The 11,297-nt window shown below is 38.7% G+C and overlaps 1 pseudogene; it reads left to right on the forward strand.

The window, feature by feature from the left end:
- The first annotated feature begins 5,038 nt into the window (after window positions 1-5,038).
- On the forward strand, window positions 5,039-5,928 carry LOC116900965 (annotated as a pseudogene).
- Window positions 5,929-11,297: the final 5,369 nt, after the last annotated feature.

Raw genomic sequence — 11,297 nt, forward strand, 5'->3', positions numbered from 1 at the left:
GGTGCTGTTAACTTGCTAGAAACTCGGGAAAGTGCTTCAGTGACCAAATACATTTAAACAACAGTATGACGACCCCCTGGGAAGGAGTAAGAGAGTACAGCTAGCCGCAGGTCCTCTTTTCTGCTTGGTTAATTGGATTCACTGAACTGGCTCTCACAATGACAAAAAGCAAATGTTGGGATAGAAGCCTTTCATCAGTAGAGAAGAGCGGCAGCATTTCAAACAAACATTTGATCAAACATTTCATCACACAGCCTGTGTTTGCCCACGAAGGCTCTTCTGTCACTCCGCGCACCTCCTTTCTCCTTTCCAAAATATTTGCTTGTCACTTTCATGGCACAGGTTGAAGACAGGAAATTCTCTCTCTCTCTCTCTCTCTCTCTCTCTCTCTCTCTCTTTCTCTCTCTCTTTTATTTGGGGTTCTAACTATGCACTGTCCAGATTTGCTGCCATTGTGGATGGATTTTAGAAGTAGATTTTTTGATGAAGGATAGTGGTAGGTACACAATGAGAAATGTTCTACATTCTCTGAATAAAGCTTGCTTTGGTATTTTGTCCTCTGGTCTATATTTTAACTTCCTGGCTGAAAAGTCATTATCTAGTTCCATCCTCCCATGTTTAGGACCCCATTCTACATCTCTGTCTTCTCAGAAGTTTCATCAAGTAAGCTATTATATTTGTTCATATTTATTTAATAGCACTACTTCGTCCATGAAGTTTCAACACCCCTCCCCCAAAAGAGACGTAAGATACAATTTCACTTCCAAGACACAGAAGATTCTTCTGGAGGAAGGTTGAATGAAGTAACAATGCCATTTTACTGTGGGAAATTCTGTTATGGGCATACGCCCCCTAACTTATGGAAGTCCAGAAGATTAAGCTCCTCTCATGTGCTACTAGGGTAATAGGAGAAGGAATGAGGATCAAAGAAGTAAGATTAGCTCATGTTTTATTAAGTGAGAATAAAGGCCACTTACTTGCCAAGATAACAGAGAATATTCAAGATCCTCTTACAACAACGTACACGCACACTAAAGGAAGCAGTAAACCAAGAGGTATTGAAACATGACCTGTGCAAAGCAACAGGTAAAAATGGACAGTAATTGGTCTTTCCAAGATGTTTATCATTCTTGGTGGTTCAGGTTTAAATCTGTTAGAATTAGGTAAATTGAGATGTATTGGGGAAGAAGTTTGAGTTGTGGAAAGGTTGGAATGGTTCGAATTCTGTGAAAACTGACTTGGCCTGCCAAGTCTGACAGACTGGAAGAGTCAAGACTGGAAAACCACTTAGAAGAGCCCCTAAGAATGTGGAGGAAAACACATTTCAAATGCTTTCCAGTATAAAGAATGAAGAGAGATGGGAACCAGGAAGAGTCTGTTTCTAGGATTTCTTTATCTCACTGAATTTTATAAAAACACAGGCAGGCACACTTAGAACACACACACGTACATATGTACACACACACGTACATATGTGCACACACATGAACACATACACACACACACACACACACACACACACACACACAGCCTAGGAGTGTATACATTGACCTAAGAATTCTTTAGCAAATTGCACCATTAAGTGTGTTTACGCATTTATGAATCTGTTATTGATCTTTTAGTTCTGTGTTCTTAGTGGAACATGAACCAAGAAAGCCTTGTGGCATTTGCAGGAAATCTAGTTGCCAGAGTCTATTAATTTCTTGAGAGTCAGTTGCTCATGTCTGAAATTTCAGTTCAGCCATTACACTAAGTAGCACTGCAATGTAATATTTCCTAGGTGCTTTTTATTACAGTATTAAGTCTTTAAACTTATTGATTAGTCAAGATACTTAGATTATATTTATAATATGTTGAGCATTTTAAGATCTACCACATGGTCAGCATCTTTACCTGGATGTAGAAATGAGTAGCAGATGACACTTTGAAACCCTTCTGAGCCTCTCAATGATCTCACCAAAGACCTTCCACCTATCTGCCTCTTGGGTACTCACAAATCCAATTACTTAGAAGTAGCCATCTCCTTTTTCTTTTCTTTCCAGATCATGCTATATGGCCTCCTCACAAGTAAGATCACACTGGCCATGTACTCCCACCTCACTTCTGATCTTACATGTTCCCAGATATGAATCTCAAGGTCATTTCATCATCTGAGTGTCAGAGTTCATTACAGAAACTAAGGTTGTTCAGCCTACTGCATATCTATGCTGGTACTAGGTCCTGCTAAGTTTTACTTATTACTTTCATTAAAATCACACTGCATGAACACATGCATTCACCAGTCTGGGTCTGCACATACGCAAACACATCAGCATCTCAGTCTGCCTTCTCCACACATGCAGCTGTCACATGAAATGATGACAGTAGCTTCTGCAACACTTTCTGAAAGACCGGCTTGAGGCTGCTTCATGGTTAAGTTTTGCTATAAGTAATACTACACTCTAATAGTCCATATAATTAAGTACATACACAAAACAATAACTTAGCACTTTACCATTGTCACCAATTTTTATGATTTTATATGGCTGTATGGAGTGCTGTGTTTGTGGGAAGAGGGTACATTTGTTTTTATTACCATCATCCCAAACATGTGATCAAATGGCAGCGCATTATACCCTGATTTTATAATAAATGTGATAGCACAAAGAAAGTCTCAATTCTAATCGGAGAGTAGATACTTAGAGAAGGAATGGAGAGTGGTGCTATAATCATAGGGAAATGGAGCTTGACTCCAAGAGATACATACTCAGCAGCACAGAAAGTCAAGATAAAGGTTCTAGTGTGAGCAGTAGTTCATATGGAGATGACAGCTAGTGTCTTCAAACCTGCAGATTAGCAGAAGCTTGAGAACAAATCAGAAGGAAGGAAGGAAGGAAGGAAGGAAGGAAGGAAGGAAGGAAGGAAGGAAGGAAGGAAAGAAGGAGTGAAAGTTTATTCTTATGAGCAGGGACAGTTGTTTGATGGAGAATACTTTATGGAGACTACTCCACTCTGTATTGTCATCTCAAAATGTTCATTCCTTGAGGAATAGAATGTGGCAGTAGACTTGTGACTACACACCAGGCTCAGACTGTAAAGCTTGAGTGAAAATTATCATTATAATATTCTTAAGGCCCTGAACTTGTGCTGACCTACATAAATTTTTAAAAATAGAATCAATGTCTCTTTTTGGTAGGACCACATCCTTTTTTCCTTTGCAGATTGCCCATTCTCAGGATCTTCATGACGCCTCTAGCTACAAAGAATCCCTACATACCTGCTAATAAGCTGCACAGCCTTCTGTATTTTCATTTATCCACTCCCTTAGTTAATGGGATACTGTGTGAATGTCTCATGGGGAGACATAAACAAATGTCTGCTTTCACTGATAGAGCATAGTACAGCCCTATCAAAGGCAAACTTGGCAAACCAAAGAGTTTAGGGGCTTATTTACATTGACAAGGAGAGGATGACCCCCAAAGCAGCTGAAGCAAGCATAATGGTACATTTGTGGCTGCAAGATGGAATCTCCCATTCGTTAACCTTCCACCTTGCATATACTCTAGCATCTCCGGAGACCATGAGGCCATATGCAATTAGAGAAGAATGGCATACAGCTGACAGCCAAGAACATCAAGGATTGGCTGAAATGTGAGATGAGGGTCTGGCAACCCTCCTCCTGTCTTTCTTTTGTGAAAGCATGTCAACAGGCTGGATCCTGGGTGTCTCTGGTGAGTAGTCACAGCTGTTGTGATGATGATAATGACTGCTTTGCTCAATAGACAGCATTCTACAACACTTGCACATTACTCAATCCAAGAAGTTTCAGTTTGTGTCCTCAAATTTTTATCGAAGTGTAAAATTCATACTTGTGAATAAAATTCTGTCCTGTTCACTCAAGAAAGACTGAAGACCTTCGTGAAGTCAGATGAAGACAGGGGAAAACGCAATGTTGCCTGAATCACACAGGAACTTAGACTCTTGATGGCATAGCAGAACTCAGACCATACAATAGAACATTTACAGAAACTAAAACAATGTTTTGATGAATTTCTACCATAATCAACATGTGTACACTAGTATAATGGCTATAGTTTGGTCATTTTAAAGGTTTTCAATTCGACAAACTGTATAGCTGTGTAAGTCTATTGTAGGTACCAGATGCTTGAAGATATCAGGAGCTAATGAAAGTCCTGTTCATGTGGTGTCCATCATGAATTTACAACAAATAATAGTAAGTAGGCAGTGGCAGACAAGAATCTGCTGAGGAAAGAAACAATCAAATGATGTCTCTGTCCTGCTTTTTTACCAGGGCCATCTGATAAACCTATTTGTTTTAGCTTGTTAAAGCTGATAAAAATTGATAATGCTTAGCTAGTACTTAAATATTTAACAGATTTTAGAACCTTATCACAAAGAATCCAATGTGGGAAAGGAGAAATTTCAGATAAAGGCATAATATTTACGGAGAAGCTAGGCATGGCAATAATATAAACATTCATCTCACTTTTATAAAGATCAAAATAAAGGAAATGAAAAGCAGAAGAAAAATATGGAACACAATTTATTTTATTTACATTTTAAGTAAATTTTAATGTGTGTTGAAGATGACCATTGCCTTTATGGGAGAACATTGACAATAATCTCAGTGAATAAGGGCAATTAGAAATAGCTCCAAAATGCTAAATATTTTTATGGTGTTTAGAGCAAGAAAAGATAATTAAGAAAGCAAAATAAAAGAAAACTTCAAAATATATATTGGGTTGCTCAATAAGCAATACTTATGTGTGCATATCATCAGCAATTGGAATATAAAGACAAATTATACAGGGCTGTGCTTAGTCCAGACAATGCACATGGACACAGCGATAGGCACAACAGTAGACAGGCTTTCCCGTTGTAAATGCTCTAATCGGATAGATGCAAAGGAAATGATTGAGGAAAGTCTGCATAGAGGAGAAAGGTCATTAATATTAAATCTTAAGAACTGGACATGACTGCCCTGCACTGCCCACTCCCCTTTACTGAGTTCATCACTTCTAGTAGAAGCATTGCTGGCATGCCTGATAAACTGCCCTACAAAGTCACAGACATTGGACTGGCTGCCTGGGAACAGAAAGCCCTGGACAGAGCTGAGAATGAGATGCCAGGTTTGATGTGCATACAGGAGAAGTACTCAGCCTCCAAGCCACTGATGAGCGCTTGCACTGCTGGCTGCCTGCACTTGATTGTGAAGACTGCTATCCTCATTGAGACTGTCGTGGCCCTGGGTGCTGAGGTGCAATGGTCCAGGTGCAACATCTTCTGCACTCAGGACCATGCAGCAGCTGCCATTGCCAAGGCTGGCATTCCAGTATTTTCCTATAAGGGCGAGACAGATGAGAAGTACCTGTGGTATATTGAGCAGATGTTTCAGGATTAACCCCTTAAGATGCTTCTGGATGATGGTGGTGACTTTACTAACCTCATCCACACCAAATATCCACAGCTTCTGTCAGGCATCCTAGGGATCTCTGAGGAGACCATGACTGAGGTCCACAACCACTACAAGATGATGGCCAATGGGATACTGAAAGTGCCTGCCATCAATGTCAATGATTCTGTCACCAAGAACAAGTTTGACAACCTCTATGGCTGCTGGGAGTCCCTCATAGATGGCATCAAATGGGCCACAGATGTGATGATTGCCAACAGGGTGGTAGAGGTAACAGGCTATGGTGATGTATGGCAAGGGTTGTGCCCAGGCCCTGAGGGGTTTCAGTGCCATGTCATCATCAATGACTCCATCAATTACTGCAAGCTGCAATGAAGGGCTATGAGGTAACCACCATAGATGAAGCCTGTAAGGAGGGCAACATCTTTGTCACCACAATAGGCTGTGTTGATATTATTCTTGGCTGGCACTTTGAACAGATAAAGGCTTCAGCCACTGCCTCATCCAGCAATTAGGCAGGAAGTGAACCCCAACTTTATCTAGGTGTTTATTTATCTAGGTGAGTCCACAGCTCAATCTGCGCCATCGCCTGGTTCATGAAGGTTTCTTAACCAAGAAAGACAAGTGACAATCTGTAAGTGGCTGGAAAAACAAATAGGAAAAGGCCTGACACTACTGTAATTGATGTTTCCTATCACAAGCCTGGGTCAAAGCAGATTAATTTGTTCTATAATGGTTATATACTATTTAGAGTCTTAACAAAGGAAGGTGGATAAAATACAGTTTCTAGTGAAAAAAAGGGACTGGGCATGCTACCTGATAGCTTTCAGGGTCCTGGAAGATTCTATGAATGCTACCAAGGAAGAAAGTCTTCAACAGTTTTAAATAGCTGTGTACTCTGTGGACTACAATGATACCTTGTATGGTAAGATGTGCCCACTTGTGTAACAGAAGCATGGATATTGTGGAAATAACTAACCACTTTCTGATAGAATTTAAATATCACTGCACAGAATAGAATTCATGCCTGGTACTGTTAACTTGCTCAGTCTGGCTAGATAGGCACACTGGAGAACCTAGTACTAATAAAGTGAACCCTGATTATATAGACTACTGAATCTCAACCATTGTTAGAGAACCCTCTTTGTGGAGTACATGGTAATAATTAGAGACCGGTCCCAACATCCCATGATGAGTACAGAATAAGACTGTGTTGAGTGATCATCTCTGAAATGAGATATTTATATCACATTACCTTCCCCCAAGGGATAGGGGTCATCATTGAAGGGAAAGGGAGTACGTAAGATCTAGAGGGAGTAGAAGCCTATAGGAAAAGCATTTGGTGGGCATGACAGAACAGTGCTTAGGCACTCCTTTTGTATTTGGTAAGAATGAATGCAAGCCTTTTCCAAAAATAAGTATAATTCTCCACACAATGATCGCAATGCATATTTGTCTAGATTTTATATTCTGGTACTAGTTAGAGCAGTTAAAACATTAAAAAAGAATTCACAGTATCTGGTACTACATGCACAAGACCTGCACAAAATTAAGGCAGCAAAAGTCTCAACATGGATTGGGGAAAGGCTCAAGAACCCTTACGATTTCCAAAGAGCTATTGGTAATTGCTAGATGCTAGAGGAAGGATACTTAATGTTCTTCAGAGATGTGGGCTCTGACAGACTATATATGATCCAATTGATAGCCCAACACCTATAGCAGCACCAAATGGATTCTTAATGGATTAAAAACAAACAAACAGGAAAGAGAGCACGTGCAGTTGAGAAAGGAGGAGAAAGTAGTAGAAGGATGGGAACATGGTTGAACGGGAGACCACAGGGTAGACCCAAACCAAACACATATGAATGCATGAAATTCTTAGACAATAATGTCAGAGCTGGGCCTTCCACAATGGATGGTTTTAAAAGGAGAGGAAGGACCTTCCAGGATGTAGAACAAGCTCCCAAGACACAGCACAAATAAAAGAGTATCAGCTGAAGGAGTGGTGGGACCACTGTTGAGAACTGTGACCACTGTGGAGAACAAGTTGGTGGTATTTGGAGAGCGGTGGTGCAATCATGAGATGAGAAAGCTACAGGTCTTCCCTACACACATCAATAATCTTACAAACACTGAATTTGTTGTCATACTGCCCATTGTAATCATGCCAAACATGACCAAGGCTTTAAGGTATTGTTGGACAAAGTTATGTGCTTGGGAGGTGGGGTGCAGCATTGCTGTGTTTGGCTCTAATTAGACCCAGGGTCTAAAATTCAAACCAACATATGTTGTGATCGTATGTGGATAAGAAGTCTTTCTTTTGGAAGTGAGTTTACATTCATTCTCACCAAATACCAAAGTAGAGCCTGAGCATTCAGTGACATAGTGACATCAAGAACCATCCACAATGAAGCTATCCTTGTGTGCTTCTGACTTAACAGATTAACTTTCCCCTTTTTCAGGTTAAAATTCTAAGCACGAAGTACATAAAGTCTCTGTAAAACATGAATTTGTTCGTAAGCATGCCAAGTTTAGTCTTTATCTGGTACATACATCTTCCCGTTACCAAACAGAAAAGAGGTTTACATCAGGACAACCCAGAGATGCAGCTAGAGAAGAAGGAATAAACTAAACACACACAAAAATGAGGTCCTCTGAATATATGGGGACATGATCAAGGATCAGGGGCATAGTATAGCAAGTGACACCAAAGGGGTCCAGTGTTGGGCAGGGAATAAGGGTATAGCAACATGGGAATAGTGATGTGAGGGTTTGGTCTCATCTGGAACATATAAAATCATTAAAATCTTTTAAGGTATGCCCTCCAATACCACAAATGGTGTTGGTACTTGTTAAGACACCAAGAGCCTTAATGAAGTAATCTTTAATGAGATTATTGGATTGGCCATTTATGTTTTTATCATTTGAACTTTCAGTAAATTATTGAATTATTGTTTGCTTTCTTCCTCCCCTCTCCTGTAATCCCCATTCTCCTACTTTGTCTGTCTTTATCCACCCTCTCTTATTATTTCTTTCAAAAAAAGAACAACCAAACATTTTATCATCTCCAGGAACCCCTACAGGCCTTCTTTTCTGTAATACTGTTATTTATACTTACATTGTCACAGACTTCAAAGTTAACATTTCAGCTGGTAAATAGTAATATTTTTGAAGAAATTTTAATATAAAATATAAACACAAACTTCATTATTAACCAACTATCCATATTTTGCAATAAAATGCATGTGCTTATACACATGTTCCCAATTTAAATCTAATATTATTAATGACAAAGTTTAGAAATTTGTCCCTTAAACTTTGGAAAAGAAAAACAAACATATCTACTCCCCAGTACTCTAATCAACATTATATCAGAATAATTTACTGAAACAATGTCATAAAGGACAAGAAAAAATTACAATGCACATGTAATCTTTTCTATAAATTATGAACACCTACAGAGTAAATAAGAAAGCTTACTTATTATAACAACAAAAATACTTGTTATTAAAATAAATGACTCACAGAACCTTTAATGATCTGTTGAGTCTGATTTGTGTTGGCCATCTACTGCTGGGTATTCAGTCTCTCTTAAGAGTGGTTCATTTCTCTTGGAGAAAGTTCTTTGTCTCATGATGTTGCTTTAACCTCATAGGTCCTTTGCATATATATTAAGGCTTCAGGTTCTGTGTTTGTATGGGATTCATGTGTATGAAAACATCTTTCTCTGGGTCTATATGTGTTTCTCATATATTTTCTTTTGCTCTTCTTCTTCTGTTTAATTGTCCCCATTCCAACTTGTTTGTTTTTGGTTTACCTTATTTTATTATTAACCCTTAAATGCATCTTTGCTTCTTTAGGACAAACAGAAATAGTACAGACCCAGATGGAAGTGGAGGTGAGGATGAGCAGGGAGGAGTCTGGAGAGAGGAAATCATGATCAGAATATACTGCATGGAATTCTATTTTCAGTAAATAAAAAAGAAAATGAAAAAAGAAAACTAAATGAATTCTGTAAGTGTGCAGGAGAAGATGTAAACATTGTCAAATATAATACACTTTTATTTTTCTATACCTTTGTAACATGTAAACAGAAGATGAAATTAAAGGAATGTGGTTTATACTCATACCAATGTTTTAACATTAAGGAAAAACTAAACAAAACACTTTTAAGATCATTATGCTTAAAACAAAAGAACACTGTCGAAGGACCCTGAATACACTGCAGGATCAGTTCCCTGGAACTGAAGATGACACCCCTTTAAAACTATGATTGTAGTAAGTAAATCAATGTGGTCAGTGAAAATCAACAAAGGGTTCAGAAGGAAGATTTAAATCAAAATTGGTGAAAATTATACTTGAAAGTTTTAGAAGAGACGTACTACCTGATGTTAGATTGTTCTAAAAAAATTTAATAGTTATGATGTTACTGCATTGATAAGAAGACGATCCTATGGTTTGGGGAGACAGAGTGGGTAGGTCCTTAAATGGGGGTAGTACGTATGGTAAAAAAAATTGTAACAAAGTCACCAAAATAATTGAGAAGGCAAGTCTTTTCCTTAGCAAATATGCCAAAACACGTGAATATTGTTTTGAACATCAGTAACTTCTTAATATTCGTTACATACATATTATTTCAAATGAAACATAGAGATAAATTTAATAGCTGAACCTCAAAGCAGTCAAAAATAGCTAATAGGATACTTAGGAGATGGAAAATGCACTGACCGTAGGAAGATGGAACTATAGGTCTTCACTCATATTAATGCTTCTTACCTTTAAATGCATGGTTGGGAAACCTGAAAGGCCATTGACTGGAAGAAATATGTGTGAAGTGCAAAATATTAATAATCAAATCAAATGGGTATCCTTAAACAAACTGATAATTTAAAAGTTAACTGAGAGGATGTGAAGAATGGCTCAGTGGATAAAGAGTTTGCAATGTAAGCACACAGACCTGAGTTTGAAATGAGGAATTCATGGAAAGCTGGATACAGCAGCCAGTGGTGTAGTCATAGAGTATAGTATACAGCTAGATGAGGACAGACAAAAAGATCTTAGAAACTGGATGTCCAGCTTGCCTGACTTATGCAGCAAGATATCCAATCTCCAGAAAGATTGACGGCAAGGAGTGACATCCAAGGAAGTTTCTTGATCACATGCATTATGGTAAATGTCACCCACACTCATACACATGAATATGCACACACACACACACACACACACAGAGAGAGAGAGAGAGAGAGAGAGAGACAGAGACAGAGACAGAGACACAGAGAGAGACAGAGAGACAGAGAGAAAGAGAAAGGGGGATGGGGTAAGGGCAGGGGTAACCAATTCCTGCCACAAATATGGATCGTCAGACCCATGCGAAAATATATTCCTAGCGTCATTTAACTGCTTCCACATAATCTGAGCCTTGGAATTTCATTGAAATTATAGTACCTGGCATCAACCCAGTGAAACACACAGCAGAATCTACCAGAGTGGAGACACAAAACCCACAAATAAAGGTAATAACATCTTAATGATCCATTCTCCTGACATACACATTCCATTACAGCTCTCATTATCTTTACAGCATCAGAGTCATATAAATGCTGACTGCAGAGCTTCCTGCTCGTCTGCCTTCCCTGGAATTCACCCAGAGCTCCACTGAGGAGAGAGGGGAACCTCACCTCAAACCCAACAGACTAGGATGGGAATTTCACATTTACCTAACTGAAAGGACCGTCAAAATGCAATTACCTTATTAGATTAGGAAATTAAAATACATGCCCAAATAGATTGTTTTATTTTATTTGAACATTAAATTTAATCAGGGCATAATCATTTAATTGCTGTTTTATTATACAGGTAAGTGATATCTATTAAATCATCCCTC

The sequence above is a fragment of the Rattus rattus genome, chromosome 5 (genome assembly GCF_011064425.1).
Source record: "Rattus rattus isolate New Zealand chromosome 5, Rrattus_CSIRO_v1, whole genome shotgun sequence".
NCBI classification, from domain to species: domain Eukaryota; kingdom Metazoa; phylum Chordata; class Mammalia; order Rodentia; family Muridae; genus Rattus; species Rattus rattus.